Source organism: Folsomia candida, unplaced genomic scaffold, assembly GCF_002217175.1.
Source record: "Folsomia candida strain VU population unplaced genomic scaffold, ASM221717v1 Fcan01_Sc015, whole genome shotgun sequence".
In the NCBI taxonomy this organism is placed as follows: domain Eukaryota; kingdom Metazoa; phylum Arthropoda; class Collembola; order Entomobryomorpha; family Isotomidae; genus Folsomia; species Folsomia candida.
Genome location: NW_019091207.1, coordinates 2,874 through 22,786, shown reverse-complemented (window position 1 = coordinate 22,786; position 19,913 = coordinate 2,874). Strand labels below are relative to the sequence as shown.

At 38.8% G+C, this 19,913-nt stretch overlaps 1 protein-coding gene across 2 annotated transcripts in view; it reads right to left on the bottom strand.

Moving 5' to 3' along the window:
* LOC110856191 (Ig-like and fibronectin type-III domain-containing protein 1) overlaps nucleotides 1-19,678 on the bottom strand; it is a 95,184-nt gene extending 75,506 nt beyond the window's left edge. Inside the window, exons 1-2 of one of the 2 annotated variants that reach the window (XM_035856891.1) lie at nucleotides 19,494-19,678; nucleotides 18,813-19,353 (exon numbers count right to left, since the gene is read on the bottom strand). The gene's annotated coding sequence lies outside the window, so the exon portion shown is untranslated. Of the gene's footprint in view, nucleotides 1-18,812 lie in introns of both variants that reach the window. The other variant, XM_022104659.2, reaches the window with a different exon arrangement.
* Between the last annotated feature and the right edge of the window lie 235 nt (nucleotides 19,679-19,913).

Below are 19,913 nucleotides of genomic sequence, written 5' to 3'. Positions count from 1 at the left end.
TTTTTACGGACCGGTATAATGTATAATTTTATTACCAAGTGGTAGCAACTTTAATACCGGAAAATAAGTACCTACCCAGATTTCTACCACGGTAGCATATTAATGCCCGAATAAACTGTTGATGGTTCAATTCCCAATTTAGATTTCATTTTGGCCGCTACGACGAAAACGACGACAAAGTTGTTGCCATAAGCGTACATACATACTGATAAACGGTTGTTTGGATGGTTGCCTTACTGGGAAATATGTCGTATGGATGGAGTGGAGGAGAGATTGTCTTTTATGTCTGTCAAGCCTTTATCCAAACATTGAACATTGAAAATTCAAATGAATTCAAGAGATCAAAAGGCCACAAATCTCTTCATGATAATCCACCAAGCACTCTTCTTCTACGCCAAGAGCAACATTGCTTTCTCCCTTTCATCCCGGCAACCCAGGCCACCAATCTGGACGGATACGTAGGTACGCAGTGGCCGCGGAAGGGACGGAGGGACAATGTCCCCACGGTTGTTCGATGTCGGCATCATCTGCCCATCTTATATAAACCCCTGCCTCCCCTATCCTACAAGGGCAATGTCCCCACATGTCCCCACGGCCTCCGCGACCACTGAAAACGTAACAAGGAGGAATCTATGAAGAAAGGAAGGACGCAAACCAAACCAAAGCAACAACAAGATTCATAATAATGGTTTAAAATACTTGGAATAAAAATAAGAATAAAATGATGATGCTTTCCCCAGGCTTTCTCCTCCTTGACAGTGGCCGCGGAAGCCGTGGGGACATGTGGAGGCATTAAGATTGTAGGATAGGGGAGGGAGGGGTTTATATAAGATGGGTAGATGATGAGGACACCGAATAACAGTGGGGACATTGTCCCTCTGTCCACACGCTTCCGCGGCCACTGCTCCTCTCACATTCTTTTCCTTGCTGGAGGATATTTCTTCCCTTTTATTTCAATAAGAAGAAAGCGGAAAATCTACTTTCGAGATGATGACAAGAAAACGTTGGATAAGAAGATTTTCACTCCAATCTAAATGTTAAGGTACAGTCAACAAGAAACACAATAAGAAGAACAGGACGAGAGAGAAGAGACTCTTTTGCTTGGCTTGGCTTTGCTTAAGATTTCCGTAAGTCTTTTCATCCTAGTCCTTCCTTCGTTCCCAATGAATTCATAAAAAATAGACCAAGAGGGGACGAATCCTTAGTTCAAGTGGAGAGTAAATCGTGAAATGAGATTTTGTCATTTCGTTTCTTTCATTATAAAGAATTTTATACACAAAATAAGAAAATGAGAATTATTGGAGAGTCCAATTTGGCCCTTTATTAATATTGATTGTTGGTCAAAGGGTTTCCAAATTCCCGAGTAGAAATCAGTGTGAAGAATTCTGCAGAAATTTAGAAAAGCTGGATGTATATGTATTCTGCATAATTTTTAGTGCATAATGATGCAGAAAATTTATGCCGGGTTTATTCTGCAGAATTGTATGTGCATAATTCTGCATAGATTTTTGCACAGTTCTGAATAGTTTTCTACATAGTTATGCATAGTTTCTGAAAATCGCTCTGCATACGGTTTTTTGTGCAGAAAATCGAGCCACTTTTCTGTAAAAAGCGATCTGGATACAGTTCTTTTCCAGAAAAAAAACGTTTTACTTTAGTTTAGCCTGGATTATAGTTTAGTTTGGTTTTCTGCAGAAAATGAATCAATTTGCATAAAGTTCTTCTGATAAAAATAATTTGTAGATAAAATGATCAAAAATTTCAACCAGATGAGTCAGAGTTCCCTTAATTAGGAACAAAATAATAAATGCATTCGCATTGAGAACAAGGTAAGATCACGAACGACAAATAACTAAAAACTGGACTGATTTGAGACGGCTATTTTAAACAGAATAAGAATACAACCTCAAGTTGCGGTAAGTACAACAACTTTAAGGAAAATTACACATCATTGAATTGCAGCAGTAACATTATCAACCTTATAATTTTATGGTTCACCACCAACCAAGAGAGTGAGGTTGTCAGTAGCCGCGGAAGCCATGGGGACATGTGGGGACATTAACATTGTGAGGGTTTTATATAAGATGGGGAGATGATGGGGACATCGAATAACTATGATGGGGACATTGTCCTCTTTTGTCCCCACCCACCCTTCCGCGGCCACTGTCTCTGACACAGATGAATAGCTCTCAATCACTGTAATACGGTATGACAAACGCACTCTTGCAAAGGAACAAGTTGACTGAAATGAGGGTTGAAATTACTTTTATTCACTTTTACTACAGACTACCTCCTACTGCAATTTTCTCTTTTTGGTCTGTGGATTATGGATTTGGGTTATGCAATTCAACACAATTTTAAGATTTAACCACAATAAGTATGAAACAAACCGAGCGATAACCTTCGCCAAGAAATTGTGCCAATCACTTAAAAATTTCATATTTCCTTTTTTGTAAAGTGATGATAAAGGTTAACAAAAGTTAAATTAAGTGAGTCAATTTTAAGGTCAAGTATACATTTTGTCTGGTTGTGTATCCTTATATATTTGTTGGTTAATCGGTATTAGGGATTATGTATGCACAATAGTTGATTGGTGGCAATGACAATGAATTATGACTTCGCCATAGCATCACTGCTCTCCTCCTTCCTTGAGAAAGGCATGGGCATTTACGTAATAACTTGAGTCAACCAAAGCAAAGTTGAGACAAGAGTTGATTAAAAATGTTTATGCTAAAATAGACAACAATGTAATGTAATGTATAAACATGTTGAGATTTATATGGCAAATTAATCAATAATAAAAGTTGTACGTGCATAGGTCCCTTTGTACATACGTGAACTTGTCCTGTCAAGATATAGACAACTAATTTACCTTGTAGATTATTTACTCGTTTTAAAAAATTTTCTAGCTGAACTCGTTTTTTTTGTTGTGGGGAAGTAGATACATATAATAGCCGAGTAGTACAAGATAGATATGAGTAATTTGAAGGGTTAATTATTGTTTAATTAAACCACGTGGATAATACGAGTAAATTGAACTTGAAGGGCTAATATTATTCTAAGCCTGACTAAAACACGTGGATAATTAAAAACCTAGTTTTAGTTTTGCGCAGCATGATCTATTTTTTTCATTGTCATATTTTGTAAAAAAAATCTGATTTATTTTGAAAATAGACTTGTTATAAAACACCTATTAATTATGTACGTAACGAATTATAGGGCAACACACGTGCCAAAATTTGGCCGGGCTTGATTTATTATTTTTCACATAAGGAAGTGTTTTAATACTAGTTATTAATTGTTGAAAAAAAATCATTTCACAAATTATCTGCGAAATCTGCATTTATTAATTTCCTCTCACTTTTCGCAACATCTCTTCTTCATTTTCAGCAGATCAAGTTATGATATCGCGACTGGAAAGATGCTCCATCCAGTAATAAAATGGTCTTTTGTTTCATTTATGTAAATGTCACATGAATATAATCCTAATCCTACATTCATTTTTATCATTGTCAGTATCACGACAATTACTTGTTCGCGAACGAGCAAGGTTTTTATTAATGTCATAAATCAGTTTGCAAATTATTATTTATTTCGTTGTTTTTGCGACACTACGTACAAAACCAATGGGCCAGGACAACAAAGAGATGAGCAAAGTTATGTACTTATCGTACGTAATACGGGTGGGATATAGTTGTGATTGTTTTGTTATTAAGTACGTGATATGTGTGCAGATAAACTTGCAGAATTCCCACATGCTCTCAGCACGATCAGTGGCCGCGGAAGCGTGCGGGGACAGAGGAGGGACAATGTCCCTACGATTATTCGATGTTACCATCGTTATATAAACCCCTCCTTCCCCTATTCCACAGTTTTAATGTCCCCATAATATGTCCCCACGGCTTCCGTGGCCACTGAGCACGATAGGAGAAGAAGGAGAAGAATTGTGCAGAAATTCAATCCATGTTCAAATGGAGAATTCTGCAGTCGGAGCCAATTCTCTTAAAAAATGTCCAATCCTCTCTGGAGAATCGGCTGGATGCTCATGCAGATTATGTATTCTCGTCAGTGGCCGCGGAAGCTGTGGGGACATTAACATTGTAGGATAGGGGAGGGAGGGGTTTGTATAAGATGGGGAGATGATGGGGACATCGAACAACCGTGGGGACATTGTCCTAACCCTTCCGCGGTCACTGATTTTCATGTATGTAACTCAACAAGTCAGCCCTCATCAACTTCCCGATTGCGACCACGAATGACGAATTGGTTTGGTTTTTTAATGGACTTGAGTGCTTAGTCTGCTCTCAAGTTTTTGCAAACATTGGTTTGGTTTCAAGAGTTGGAGAAGAAGAAGAGTTGGTCAATTCGTGACGATTAGGAGAAGTTGGATGTACTTATGTAGATATGTGTGACTAGTTTTTGTGATGGTGTGCTGGAACATGTGTTATATTTTATTGATAGAGACCTCTAATTGCTTCCTAGACTTAATTGATGTAAGTCCAGTCAAAGTCAAGTTCATGGTTGAGCTCGAGCCAAAAAATTAATTTTAATTGTGTAGTCATGCAATGGACCACAATTATTGAATGATAATAAAGCAGCCATGATAAAGCAGAAGTGCCATAACCATCCTGCTCATCAAGTTATTAAAAATGTGTGTATCATCTTTTCATCAGTTGTATTGTTCCAAATTTTGATAAAAAAATTAATAAAGATAAATCTGTCTGGAAGGTTGAGGAAATAGGCGTGTTTTGTAATAGTACGTACTGTAAATAAGTGGAGGAGTGTGTGTACTTAATAATAAGCACGACTTAACAAGAAAATATAAGCTGGGAAATTGTAATTTTTTAGGTTAGAAAATTTTCAGAATTTGTGACAATAGAATAATTTTTGAGATTGTGTGTAATTTTGATTGTAAAGTGATAGGTGACCCATCTACAATCAAAGTTACACCCAAAATCTCAAACAATTACTCTTGCTCAATCTCACTAATGTAATCTTGGAAATTATAGATTTTTTCGTCTTTAAAGATTTTCAGATTTAAAAGAATCCGTGACTTTGCGAGTTACTTGATGCATAAATATTAAAGACATCGTTTTCAGAAAACCATATCCACTTTTACACACATGCAACCATATTTGAGTTAACTCGAGCAAACAACCTCTGTTGTTGTGCCGGCCTAATGAGGTGTAACTAACTAATCAGAGTGTCACATATTTACCCCTTTATTTTTTTGACGCAGAATATATTGGATCTTATTAAGAAAGACTACGTGCTGCATTTGTACTTGTGTAACACTGCTTAGTGAATGAGTAGACATTGTGTTTTTTAGGAATTTTTTGCCATATGCCAGCCATCAGTGTCATGCCATGACATTCTTTTTTGCACTGTGGTACATACACAGTCTGGCAGAGAAATTTGCACTTTTAGTTCTAAATTTAGTTTAGTCATGGGATTCAATCATGTAATAGATCAGGTATACCAGAGTTTTAAGGAAAAGACAGGTTTTTAGCAAAAACTAAGAAAGGCTGAAAATGATGGTTGACTGAGTTGCGAACTTACTTATGTAAGAGAGTTGAAAGTTTGGGTAAACTACGTAATATTCGAAAATCTGCACAGGATCTGCATAGATATTTCTGCACTAATCGCGAAAGGGTTTCTTATTACAAACTATTCTGTTATGCAGACATTTTCCTACGCAGTGGCCGCGGAAGTGACGGAGGAACAATGTCCCCACGGTTGTTCGATGTCCGCATCATCTTATACAAACCCCATCCTACAATAGTAATGTCCCCACATGTCCCCACCCCTTCCGCGGCCCCTGTTTTCCTCCGATCTTCTGGTAATTGCAACTGAAAGCCACCTTTTCCACGGAGGAGATGAGCTATTTAACCCAGCAATGAACAACAAGACATGCACCGTTTGACGTAATAAGTTTACAAAATATGGGAAACATTAAACCAAACTAATGTTAAAGTCAAATCAAATTATCAAATAAGTTATGTATGCAGCAGTGTCAAAACTAAATTTAAGCTCGAGTTTAAACCCAAACAGGTCGATTTACATGGTTCCAACGTCTCAAATTAGTATAACAATTACGTATTGACAGTGAATTCGATCGAAATTACTTAGGTATTACGTAAACAATGCTTAATGTGCTGGTCCAAGTTAACAATTAGAGCCAATTAATTTCTAGTCTAATGCTCGTAACAAAAATCACATTAAGCAATCTTTACTTAACCTTCAACCTTGAAAGTGCATACGTAAAATGACAAATTAATAACACAAATACGACTACATACATCAGTCAGAATAATAAGTGTAAGTAAATATGTAATTTCTGCAGAAAATGGTTACCCACAAAACTGTCATCCAAATTCATGTCATCCCCTTAAAAACCGAAATATGTGTACTGACATGTTTGCGTGCAAAACAAGATTGCATTTTTCACTGGACGTGGACCTTCTTCTTCTTTCTGGAGAGTTTGCCTCCAAGGCTTGGTCGTAGTTAGTTTCGCTCGGATAAATTTACAACATTTATTATATAAACCAGACTTACTTGTGGTGTGGTTTGGTTGGTGGTAAGCAGAGGCCGCGGAAGGGTGTGGGGACATTAACATTGTAGGATAGGGGAGGGAGGGGTTTATATAAGATGGGGACATCGAACAACCATTGTCCCTCTGTCCCCCACACCCTTCCGCGGCCACTGTGGTAAGACTGGACTGGAGGCAAAAAGGAACATTATCCACACCACATGCTAGCTATGAAACAATGGTTTACAAAACTGCAGTTGTACATAAATACATACGAGGGGCAGTTGGTTAGTGAGATAATAGAGTAGCGTAAGGTAAGGTAAAGCAACCATTGTATGAAAAATATTCGCAAAAAAATCGTACACGTAGCCCAAGCAAACATACAACTCGATCCATTCCATTCCACATAAAACTATGATGTTCGTCCTTTCGTTGGCCAAGGTCATATCAACAATCACCTAAGGATAGAGGGAAAAAATGAAGAAGCGCTATCTCATTCTTTCCTTGCATGCATTCATAAAATAAAGACGGAGAGATATACCACAATTATTATTGCATTGTGCTGTTTTATGGAAATGCGAGATGGATGGAGAGATTATGTATGTAAATGAATTTATAAAATTTTCAGATTATTTAGATGGACAATATTTGTACTTGTTAAAATATTTTTGCAAATATTGTTGTGCGAAATATTCAAACTCGATGTATGTAATTCGTACGCGTTTCGCAATTTGAAGAATTTTCTAAAATACGTTTCGGTGTACGGGAATATTCACTGATTATGTAATTGAATTTTGCAACATTTTCAGATTAGATGGACAATATCATTCTTAAAAATATTTTTGCAAATATATATTTTTGTGCCAAATATTGTAACTTGTACGCGTTTCGCAATTTTGCTTGAATTCGTTTCGGTGTACGGGAATATTCACAGATTATGTAAATGAATTTGCAAAATTTTCAGATTAGATGGACAATATCCTTCTTAACAATGTTTTTTTTCAAATGTATATTTTTGTGCCAAATATTGTAACTTGTATGCGTTTCGCAATTTGCAGACTTTTGCTAAAATTCGTTTCGGTATATGGGAATATTCACGCCCGATCAATTATTGACTATTAGCTCGCTCACTCACAGCAAACCGGATGTCTTTTTGAGTGAGTTTGCATACATACAGCCATGTTTCTCTGCAGGATGCTAATATAATAGTGCGACGACGGGGGGAGAGCAAATTATAGCCAATGTCAATCATGATTAGCAACCCAGTAAATAAGTGAGTGAATGAATATGTATGTGCGTTCCCAATATTCCCGTGCAAGTAAATATAAATCCTTGACATTCAAACGTCCGACTAGATCGATTCGTTTCGTTGTGTTATTATTGACTTTTGTGCTCCTGTACATAAATTCTGCTCACGATGGGGGGACGCAAACCATGTTCAACCCAGATTATTTTGCGACCATGTTAGTTTGAAAGACAAACTCTTTAGAAGCAATGTTTAGTTCGAAATTTGCACAGACGCGAAAATTTCAGCAAGTCATGGGCGCCACCAGTTTGCGAAAAGTCCGAGGTTCTGGCGCAAGGTACAAATTCTTGAAAAATAAGCGTTTTCGCGAACTTGTGATGCCCAAAACTTGCTAAAATTTTCGCATCTGCGCAAATACCGGACTAAATCTTGTTTCTAAAGAGTTGCCCATTTAAACTAACATGTTCAAAAAATAATCTGGGTTGAACATGGTTTGCGCCCCCATTTTTGTCAGTATGCATTGTTACCAAAATATTTATGTATTTGTGTAAAACAATGTTTATAGACTGCTTTCGGTACGGTACTTACACGTATTTTGCTTTGTGAATGAGGAGGGGGCTACATAAGGCAAATGTCTACAATCATTCTAGGAAAATAGGCTACAATAAGCAAGCAACAACAACATTCACCAGGAACTCACCAAACCAATACTTCAAAGTGAGCAAAACAAAGCGTTTTTGAAATAAAAGTCAAACTTCACAACAACCACCGGACTTGTTATTGGCTGTGGTTTCGTTCTGGAATGATTCTTAAACTGACTCAACTACGGACATACTTTTACTGCCTAGCTAAACCTAAACGGAGAACATTTAGGTGGTTGACTGCCAAACCAAGGAGGGAACGGACAACAAAGCGTAATTTGCAATATGTATGGTCTGATCCACCGTCGAATGGATGGTGGAAACTGGGTAATAACAGCGTCATCGAGACCATCACGTACCACTGTAATGGAGGTACGTATAAGTAAAACTAGCTTTTGACGACCAAACCACCTGCCTTCAGTGGCCGCGGAAGTTGTGGGGCATAAACGTTGTAGGATGGGAGAGGGAGGGGTTTATAAAAGATGGGGACATCGAATAACCGTGGGGAGGACATTGTCCCTCTGTCCTGTCGCCCCCCACCCTTTCGCGGGCACTGCCTGGCTTGCCCTTCAGTTGTACTTATGTTGTAGCAGATAATACCGGGGGAGAAAGCAGGTTTGATAATTCTACGAATTTTGTTTAGGTAGTATTTTACATTTTGGAATATTTCTAATTTCGGGGTATGTATATACATTTTTTGGCTCAATTATTTAATGATATGGCAGTCTTTATCAAATTCAATTTGAATTAAAATGCATGACATGTACGATTCTTTAGTATTTAGTAGTAAATAGCTACGAAAAGAAGCGGAAAATATTCCACCAATTTCTTCAACCTTACTGAATATTTAACTGGGTTTTCGATTTATCTAAACTGATTTATTTAAACCCATTGAATATTTATGGCCAAATTATCCACCCCTTCAAATATTTATGATACCCAATCCAATACGCATATCCATACGAATTTGTCATAACTGTCTAAACAGCATATCGCAATGATAGGATTTGACTACCTCTACCTCGAATTAATCAGTGTGAAGTGCATCTCACTCGACTTAAGCAGTCATAAAATGTCAGGGGTTAATACTAATTTGGTATTGATGATTAAATTTTAATAGGTGAATTGAACTTGAAGCTACCTTGAATTTGGAGTCTAGTTACGCAACGAAAGCCGCTGATTGACAAGTTTTATGTACTCACGGTGCACTTTATTTGCTCCAACAATACATACACCACGACCGACCTCAGGTAGGTAAGTAAATAGGTAGCGTACAGTGGCCGCGGAAGCATGCGGGGACATTAAAATTGTAGGATGAGGGAGGGAGGGGTTTGTATTTGTATAAGATGGGGAGATGATGCACGCCACGCAAATTGCAGGAAGCCCGGTGGTGTGCATCTCGTCCATTGTGCATATTTGCATGCAAAAATATTATTGCTTGCAGGATATGTCATTGCATTGGTGGGTTTTACATACATAAAGACAATGGCCGCTGAAGCTGTGGGGACATTAACCTTGTAGGATGGGGGAGGGAGGGGTTTATATAAGATGGGGAGATGATGCGGACATCGAACAACCGTGGGGACATTGTCCACACCCTTCCGCGGCCACTGGTAGCGTAACAACCTCCCCTCGTAATTTAATTGTCTCTGCTCTAATTCAATGAAGGTGGGTATAGAATATATATTTATTACTGGGTCTGTTCTATCTTCCTCTAATGTGTCTTCATTTTGAGCCGTGTCATCATCAACGTTATTACTTATCCAGGAGCCGCGGAAGGGTGGGGACAGACGGACAATGTCCCCCTACGGTAATTCGATGTTCCTTTCCCCCCTCCCTCCCCTATCCTACAATGTTAAATATTCGATGTCCTCGGAATATCCGGACATGTTATGCAAACTTTCCCTATGCCACAAACTAAGGAATGTCCCCACAGCTTCCGCGGCCTCTGTACTTCTCCCTCATGGCTCATCTCCAGCTTCAAATATTCTTTAAGTGGAAATTAATAGCTCGTTTACTCTCTGTTCAGGTTAATTAAATTAACACTTCATTTCTCCTGCACACACATAAATAACCTTTGTTCTTCTCATCTTCCATAACCTTTGCTACGTATGTATTTACATGTTGATGGGACGACTCGTTAGTTGGTGATGTGATGACTTTGATCAACAAATCTTGACGAATTGTTACATCTTTTGTGCCTTTCCCGAGAAGAAGCTCAATTAAACGAGAATACATATTTGTACGAGATGAGGAGTTTCCTTTGAAAATTAGGGAACTGGAAACTCGAGTCTGTTTTCAGGTTTGGGTGAGTATGATGTGATACGTAACGTAACATAACTTTACTTACGCCATGCTCAGGGATATATTGCCTTCTCCGGTGTCATGGATTATTTTCAGTGTGTCAAGGGTGAAAGTAATCACTTGCAAGAAAATGGTGCTTTTTCAGGAATTTTGACCTGCAAGAAATGCAAGACGCGTGGCTAGATGGTGCATATTTCTCACACTTTCTCCCAGTTTAGTTTCTTGCACCTCACATTTCTTGCGTTGCTTGCTTTGCATCTTTAGAAATGTAGCCAATTGGACCTCGTTTTTCCTCGAATTTTTATCATTTTTACCAGTGTTTCGGCTGCAAGTAACTACTTTACACTTGCAAGAAATGACGGGGAGAAAGTGGTTTTTTGCATGTGAATATTTTGACCTGCAAGAAACACAAGGTGCGAGAAACTCCTTCCCGCCGCTATTTTTCATACAGCGCGTGGCTGGCTAAATGGCGCATATTTCTCGCACTTTCTCCCAATTTCTTGTACCTCGTATTTCTTGCATTTCTTACTTTCCAGTGCAAACAAATATACATAGTAAACCCACAAGAAACGAAACACTATTTTACAAATCCTCGGAAAATTTTATATTATTGTAGTATGCGTAATGCACCATACCTATCTTAATTATGAGTAGATTCCTACTCCATTTCCACCTTATCGACTTTTGTTGATTACGTTAATACGATTTTTATTACTTCCAGAGCAGACCCGCGCGGAAGTGAAGTGAGTAAAAATCAGGAGAGGAAAATTCTTTTAATTTGTTTGCATTCTACTCGAACGAAAGTCGAAACCAATTAAAGTTTGGACTCACACAGCACACAAGTGAATGAATCCTTCTTCTTGGCACGTGCACAAATACACAAATACTAAAACTCTCCTCCAAATGAGATTTGTTCAACTGTGTGTGTTTTTGTTTTGCAGGAGAAAACAGAGAAACATGGGTTGAATCACAGGGACGAATGAGATAAATTACATACACGAAAACCTCCTACAAAGAAGAAAAAGAACTCCTGGTTTTTGGTATCTGTTTCATGTTGATCTTGATGAAAAACTGGGTAACCTATGAATTCTGGTGGGTTTTTAGGTACCAAATTTCGAATGGGGGGGGATTTGTCACAAATGTTTTTTTTTAATTTTTTAGAAGAATGTTTGCCTAAGGTTCGCAGAATTATTTTAATTCTGCAATTTCCGGGTCCAGCTTGGTTTTGTTTTTTAAATTAATGCAATTAAAATCCTGTATTTACGATCCGGTATGCTAATCGGTGGTAATTTTAATACCAAGAAATCAATACCAGATTGCTTAAGATTGCGATATCGAATTACATATGTGAAAATGTGTTTATTCAGTATGTGCAACATGACCCTTATGCAAAACACATTTATGCAAATCTTTTTTTTTTTTTTTTATGCAAATCTACCTATTTTTTCGCGGAATTATTTTAATGGCGCCGCTTCCACGTTTCGTTGTCCAGCCCGGTTTTGTTTTTCAATTAGTGCAATTAAAACGGAAAGCAATAACTTGAGCAATCTAGCTTTCATTCCATTTCATTTCGGGTCAATTGCCGAGGGACGTTTATCGAAAAATCAGAATGTTCACCATTTTGTACAGGACTTTATGTACAAAGTGTCCACAAACATGGATGGACGTGACATGAACTGTTTATTCAGAACCTGGCTAAGCAGACCATTAACACTAATGCAATTATTCCTCATTGCTGCAAACCCTCGTGGATGGAATGAATATAAATAAAGCGTGTTTTTACTGCGAACCACAATTTATTGTGGGCAACAAACGAACGATGGCCCCATGCAGTGGCCGCGGAAGCCGTGGGGACATGAGGGGATATTAACATTGTGGGATAGGGGGATGGAGGGGTTTGTATAAGATGGGAAGATGATGCGGACATCGAATAACCGTGGGGACGTTGTCCCTCTGTCCCCACCCTTCCTCCGCGGCCACTGGCCCCTTCCATACAATATAATACCCTCGAGTGATTGTGCCTTTGTGGGCTGTTTGTAATTACAATGAAATGTGATAAAGCAGTGAAATCTGTGTGTGTGTGCAGGTTTTTATGATAGTTGTCGTCTCTTTTGGGGAGAGAATCTCTAAAAACATGACAATTTTGGTCACCACCACCTCCACAGCCGCCGTTATCGCATTGTTCTTCTGGCCTGGCCAACATTTTTGCAATCACGTGCACACAATGCATGCATCGAACGAAGAATGCCACAAAAATAGAACTTGTCAGATACATAAATACAACAATAGATTCTAGAAAAACAGTAATGCAATGTAACGGGTTCGTGACATGTCATCGTACCACACTCATTATCGAACATTCGTTTTCCCAACGAGCAGATGTATGCATGTATCTGGACACAGTGGCCGCGGAAGTGTGTGCGGACAGAGCGACAATGTCCCCACAGTTATTCGATGTCCACATCATCTCCCCATCTTATATAAACCCTTCCCTCCCCCATCCTACAATGTCAATGTCCCCACATGTCCCCACACCATCCGCGGCCACTGTGTCTGGCCTGCATACACAATTATTTACCACCTGCCACAGTAAAGAATATAGAAATTCATGATGCTAAAAATTGGAAAAAAAATTTTCCAGAACTTTTTTTCGGAGAAGAATCACACACAAATCTTTTAAGAAAACATGAAAACGAAAAGAAAACTGTGTAATACATAAATAAAGCCCAGCGTCTATTATTCATCCTCAGTGAAATAAATTTTCCCACACACTCGAAAAAAAACCGGGTATTTCTGCTGCTACTGCCCGACATACATAAATCCGACCCACCCGCGCCTACACAAACCTTTGCGAAACACTTTATCTCCTCAAAAAAATGTAGTTCAACAGTCATTCGTGTGAAGAAGTGTAAAATGTATGCACACGAGTCGATAACTCAGGAAAAAAACACACCTGACCTAAAGCAACCCGGCCACAAATATATGTTTCCTAAGGAGTTAGGGGATTGGCAAAATGTTAAAAATTTAGAGGCGAATGTTCAAATTTATTCGGTGGATTGGCTATAACTTGAACTTACGGTGGGGATGCAAACCATGTTCAACCCCAGATTATTTTGCGACCATGTTAGTTTGAAAAAGCAACTGTTTAGAAACAATATTTAGTCCGGAAGTTGCGCAGATGCGAAAAATTTGACAAATTTTGGGCGCTGCAAGTTCGCGAAAACGCTAATTTTTCAAACCCTTTCGGGAGTAACTGAGCCTTTTCGCGAACTTGCGGCACCTAAAACTTGCGGAATTTTTCGCAACTGCGCAAATTCCGTACTAAATATTCTTTCTAAAAGAGTTACTCTTTCCAACTAACATGGTCGTAAAAAAATCTGGGTTGAACCCGGTTTGCGTCCCCCTTGTGTGAGCAACGTTATTAGCAAACTTGCCTAAGAAACCATAAATTGCGTATTTACTCGATGCAATTTCTTTTTTAAATCATCGGAGAAATATGAACTCTGATTTAGAAATCCGATTCACCATAAATTAAGTCACGTCTCCGTGCACAAAGAGCACTTCAACATTATTACCGTGGCGCATTGCAAAATAAAATGTTATTTGTAGTTGGGTTTCGCTAAATCGTTTGGCGTGTCATGTTGTTTGGTTGTTCTCTTTTTGTGGAGTGGTGGATGGATGGATGCAGTGGCCGCGGAAGGGGTGGGGACATCGGGGGACATTAAAATTATAGGATAGGGGTTTATATAAGATGAGGAGATGATGCGGACATCGAACAACCGTGGGGACATTGTCACCCCCTTCCGCGGCCACTGGCTGGCTGTGATGTGTATGTTGTGGCGGATGGGATGCATGGGTTGGTACATTCTATTCAAAATTGCATTGAATTGAATGGAAGAATTGGAAAGGAGAAAACTGGAGAAAATTCTAAAGAGCCAGAGCGATTCATTTGATTCCACTTTCCACTTTACTCTTAACAACGAACGAGAACGGAATGGGGCACAACACTCCATCCAGTACAACACTCCATGAAATATTTATTTATGCCTTTTCTCCTCCTTCTCCTCGTCCCTTTGCATAAAGACAGGGTTTACGAGGGTGGGATGCAAGAAAAAATGGGGAGAAAGTGGTTTCTTGCAGGTAAATATTTTGACCTGGGAGAAATGCAAGGTGGGAGAAACTACGTCTCTCAGCTATAAATACTTCATACGGCGCGTGGCTAGATGGCGGTATTTCTTGCACTTTCTCCCACTTTCTTGCACCTCGAATTATGTCTTGCGTGGCTTGCGTGAGAGAAAGTGGTTTCTTGCAGGTAAATATTTTGACCTGGGAGAAATGCAAGGTGGGAGAAACTACGTCTCTCAGCTATAAATACTTCATACGGCGCGTGGCTAGATGGCGGTATTTCTTGCACTTTCTCCCACTTTCTTGCACCTCGAATTATGTCTTGCGTGGCTTGCGTGAGAGAAAGTGGTTTCTTGCAGATGAATATTTTGACCTGCAAGAAATGCAAAGCGCGAGAAAGCACTATAATTCATTTGTATATTTCTTGCAATTTCTTGCACCTCCCATTTCATGCCCTTTCTTCCCACTACAAGAAATGCATTTAGTAAACCCCCCAAGGAACGAAACACTACTGATAAACAAACCACCACCACCTTGGTGCTGGATGGATAGATGGGTGGCTGGCTTGTCTTTCTCAGTACATTCGCCACGTCAACTGCTGAATGTATATGGGGTAATCATCATCTTATAGAACTTATGTATATAGATAAAAAAGTGTTAAATAACATTGGACCGAGACACGCTTGGGGAGAGGAGAAAGTAGAGAAAATTTTGACAAGCCCTTCTTCCAAGAGTGTGTAACTACACACACGTGAAAGAGAAAGTAGATTGAATGAACAGAAAAGTTCAAAGGAAAGTTTACTCTGCGATTCTTGCATGAAATCCCGGATAAAATTCCAAAATCAACAAAAACGATATAAGTATTTTTGGAGCGTTTAGTGATCGAATTAATAATTAATTTCCTCTTTAAGAATAGATACATAGATCGGGAGACTCTGAATATTTACAAAGGAGACGATGATCTTGATGGGTGGATATTGACTTGACTAAATTTATCATGATCAAAAGAATTAAAACGTCGGACAGACAGGATTGAACTTGAAGTATGCAAATATTGGACACGTTTCCGTCTTAAATTGAGATTCAGTGGGGGCGGAAGGGTGGGTGGGGACAGAGGGGCAATGTCCCCCACGGTTAGTCGATGTCCGCATCATCTCCCCATGTTATATAAACCCATCCCTCCCCTATCCTACAATCTTAATATCCCCAGATGTCCCCACAGTTTCCGCAGCCACTGCTCACACTACGAATATGTGCATATCCAGTGGCCGCGGAAGCGTGGGGACAGAAGGACAACGTCCCCACGGTTGGTCGATGTCCCCATCATCTCCCCATGTTTATAAACCCATCCTACAATGTTAATGTCCCCAGATGCAGCTTCCGCGGCCACTGCTAAGATTTAATAAGTGGTCGTCTCAAGATTATGAACCGACCACATCAATACTACTTTCTCTTTCTTGAGCTACGTATTTCCAATTTTTCCCCATGTACATACCTCCAAAAGAACTTTCTCCTCCGCTTAAAAATTATATACTACATGCTTTCTCCAACCGGATTATTTATTTCTAAAAACCTTTTCTTCGTTTGATCTCCAAACTTTGTATTGTATAATATTTCACATTTTTTCTCTCCAGTTCAGGTGAAAAGGAAATGATTCGAGATCACGAACATTTCACATTTACTTGATCAAATATTCTTCCTTAGCTCATCTCCTCCTCCTCCCTCGTTTTTTTTCCACGCACTTTTTTCTTCTTTTAGTTTTTTTTTTCTTCATTCAATTTTTAGATCGTTGCTGCAGCTGTGTAAAAATGGAGTGGAATGAGGTTCAGTTCAACGTAAAGTGAACATGACAATGGGTATAAGCTGTAAGGGTACATTTGCAACAAAAGTTTTGCTAACTTTGGTGGGAGCTCTATTGTTCTCAAATAAGGTGTACTTTCTTTCTGAGGTTAGACGGGCGGGTAGGGAGCGAGGTGAGTTTAATAGTTCAGGTCTAGTCAAAACTAAAACTTTGTGTTGTGAATTTAGGGATTTACATGATCCTCACACATACATAGATACACCGACCAGAGAGAGAGAGAGAGAGAAACCCCGTCTGTCTAAAATGCAATAATTCTACGTCATGAATCCTATTGCATGGAAGAAGAAGACGACGACAGGTAAAAGTTCAATAATGATAATGTGCCCAAGATAAAATTTAAACGGAAAAAAATGCAGCACGTGCTATTTTTTTATTTGGTTAGTTTTGGAATGAGCTTAAAATGAATTGGGATTTTTTATTGTTTTTTATCAATGCAAGTGTCGTTTGGAAGCAGATAAGACACTAAATTTTTCATGTGTGAAGCCATAACCGTAATTTGAGCTATTATTGTAATCTTACATCATCTTAGGGAACGTTGATACACATACTTTGGACATTGAGAAATCCTTCAATTTCATTTATCACGACGTTAAGAGTTGATTGATTTGAGGATATTTCAATTAGCAATTTGTTTATCACCCAATATAAATACGTATTCCGGCTCATTAACTTTGTACATAGCAATTTCCCATATTGCACTTGTAAGTAGTCAGTGGCCGCGGAAGGGTGTGGACAGAGGGACAATGTCCCCACGGTTGTTCGATGTCCGCATCATCTCCCCATCTTATATAAACCCCTCCCTCCCCCATCCTACAAGGTTAATGTCCCCACAGCTTCCGCGGCCATTGTCTTTATGTATGCAAAACCCACCAATGCAATGACATATCCTTCAAGCAATAATATTTTTGCATGCAAATATGCACAATGGGCGAGATGCACACCACCGGCCTTCCTGCAATTTGCGTGGCGTGCAATAATTTTGGCAAACTTGTCACTTACTTATTTGCGTTAAGGCAGGCATCACATAATAAACATTAAACATTACAAAGATGCTTGTCTGCAGAGCAGATTTTTATAGTCTTCTTGGTATTTACTTCTCCTCGGCTACATAAAATTATTGCTTGCCTTAAGATGACTTTGAATTTAGTAAAAACGGCCTTCAGCTTCTTCACACCTTTTACATTATTCTGCTCAAACTTGACAAATATTTACGTTACGCAACTCCTTGATGGATGAGCGAGCAGGGAGAAGAAGTGTCGCTTATTTCGAGTTTGTTCTTCCTTCCTAATATTATGTGTATGAACCAGTGGCCGCGGAAGTGGTGGGGGCATGTGGGGTCATTAAGCTTGTAGGATAGGGGGAGGCAGGGGTTTATATAGGACGGAGAGATGATGGGGACATCGAACAACCGTGGGGATATTGTCCCTCTGTCCGCGGCCACTGCCTGTGCCGTATGAATATTGAAATATAGCAAAATTTTGCATATGACTGATGATTTAGTTGCATAACATGGTCCCTCTGTCCCCATCCTTCCGCGGCCACTGTATATACGTACTGAATATTGAAATATAGCAAAATTTTGCATATGGTACAAACACAGTTGCATATAAAAGTCAAATAACCATGAGAACATTGTCCCTCTGTCCCCACCCTTCCGCGGCCACTGCTTCCTACATATATGCAATATGCATATTGAAACCTACCAAAACTTTACTGCTTTTACATACACACTTGCATAATAAAAGTCAAATATACATTTCGGAAATTTGCAACACCACCAAAAACCATGCCTTCATTAGAATGCAGACTTCCTACGAATTTACAATGAAGAAGAAGACACAAGAAGAAGACGAAACCATTCCAATTAGAGATCTGCTCTGAGAATCTTAATGAGAAATTTAATTTAGAACTAGATTTGGGGTCTCACTAAATAAATCTACAACTGCTGTGCACAAGGAAGAACAATGCAAATAATGCTCTCTCTCTCTCTCCTTGCAAAATTTAAGACCAACCAACCAACTTTACATACGCAGCAAGTTAACCATTGAACATGACAAAAGTATAATTTCGTCTCGGATCAAATTTTAATCCAGAGTAGTCACTCACCCAAGAAATTTGCGACTGTTGAATGTGCAGATTCTCCTCCAGCTCCTCCAGAAATACGTGGATTAAGTAGTTTAGTTATTGTATGTATGCAGATTCGGAAACTTTTTCTTGATCTCGAACACCAATTCAACACGTTTCTAAATATACTGGAAAAAGTTCACAATTCACTTATTCGCAAGTTTGACTTCCACCCAAGAAATGTGATCTCAGAAAAAGAAGTAATCAATGTTACAAATGTCAGAAAATGAATAACTTTAGATTCCGCACTACTAGTTGCTTGGCTTGAGTTTTTAGCAAAGTTTTTTTTATTATTTTATTCTTTTAGCAATTTGCTAAAAAAAATTGGAACGTCCCAGAGAAGAAGTTTCTTTCTTCAATTATTCTTACTTCATAATAATTTATCCAAGAAGAAAAAATGGGAGAGTAGAAACTTTTTGTAAGGGAGAACTTGAAGGAAAAAGTCGGTTATCACACACGGATAATGATTGTAGAAACTCAGGACTTTACAGTATTTTTTGCAACCTTTTGTTACGTGGAATTGCTGCAGTAATTAAAAAAAGAAGTGTAGTATTTCAAGTTTTTAAGAAATATTTGTATCTGGAAAACTTGTGTGACGAAAATTTTGAAGAAATTGAGATTTTTTGACGTTTAAGCGACTCCTTTATGGAATATTTTTTTTACCTGGAAAACTTGCAATTAAAAATTTGAGATTTTTTTAAAAGGAACGTTATTTGAAAAGCTGCTGAATAAAATCGAGGCTCGATGAGACTCAGAACGAACAAAGTAATGAACTTGGGCTTCTTCTGCTTCTCAATTTGGACAACATATCCACTCGGCTCAAACTCCAAATGCTGACTGAGTCAAGGAGTCTCAGTCTCAGGAAGAACCTGCTAAAACGGCGAGGGGACGATCGTGTATGTAGAGTTGAGCCAGCATTTTGCACCACTTTTCCTTTCTTTAACGTAACATTGCAGCGTTAATACAGACCATGAGACTGGCAGTAAAGCAGTCAAGCAAGGTGCATTGCATACGACGAAACCTGGCTCAAAATCGCTACTTTATACATACCTCAACTGGTTTTATCCAATACGGTTTTGCCTA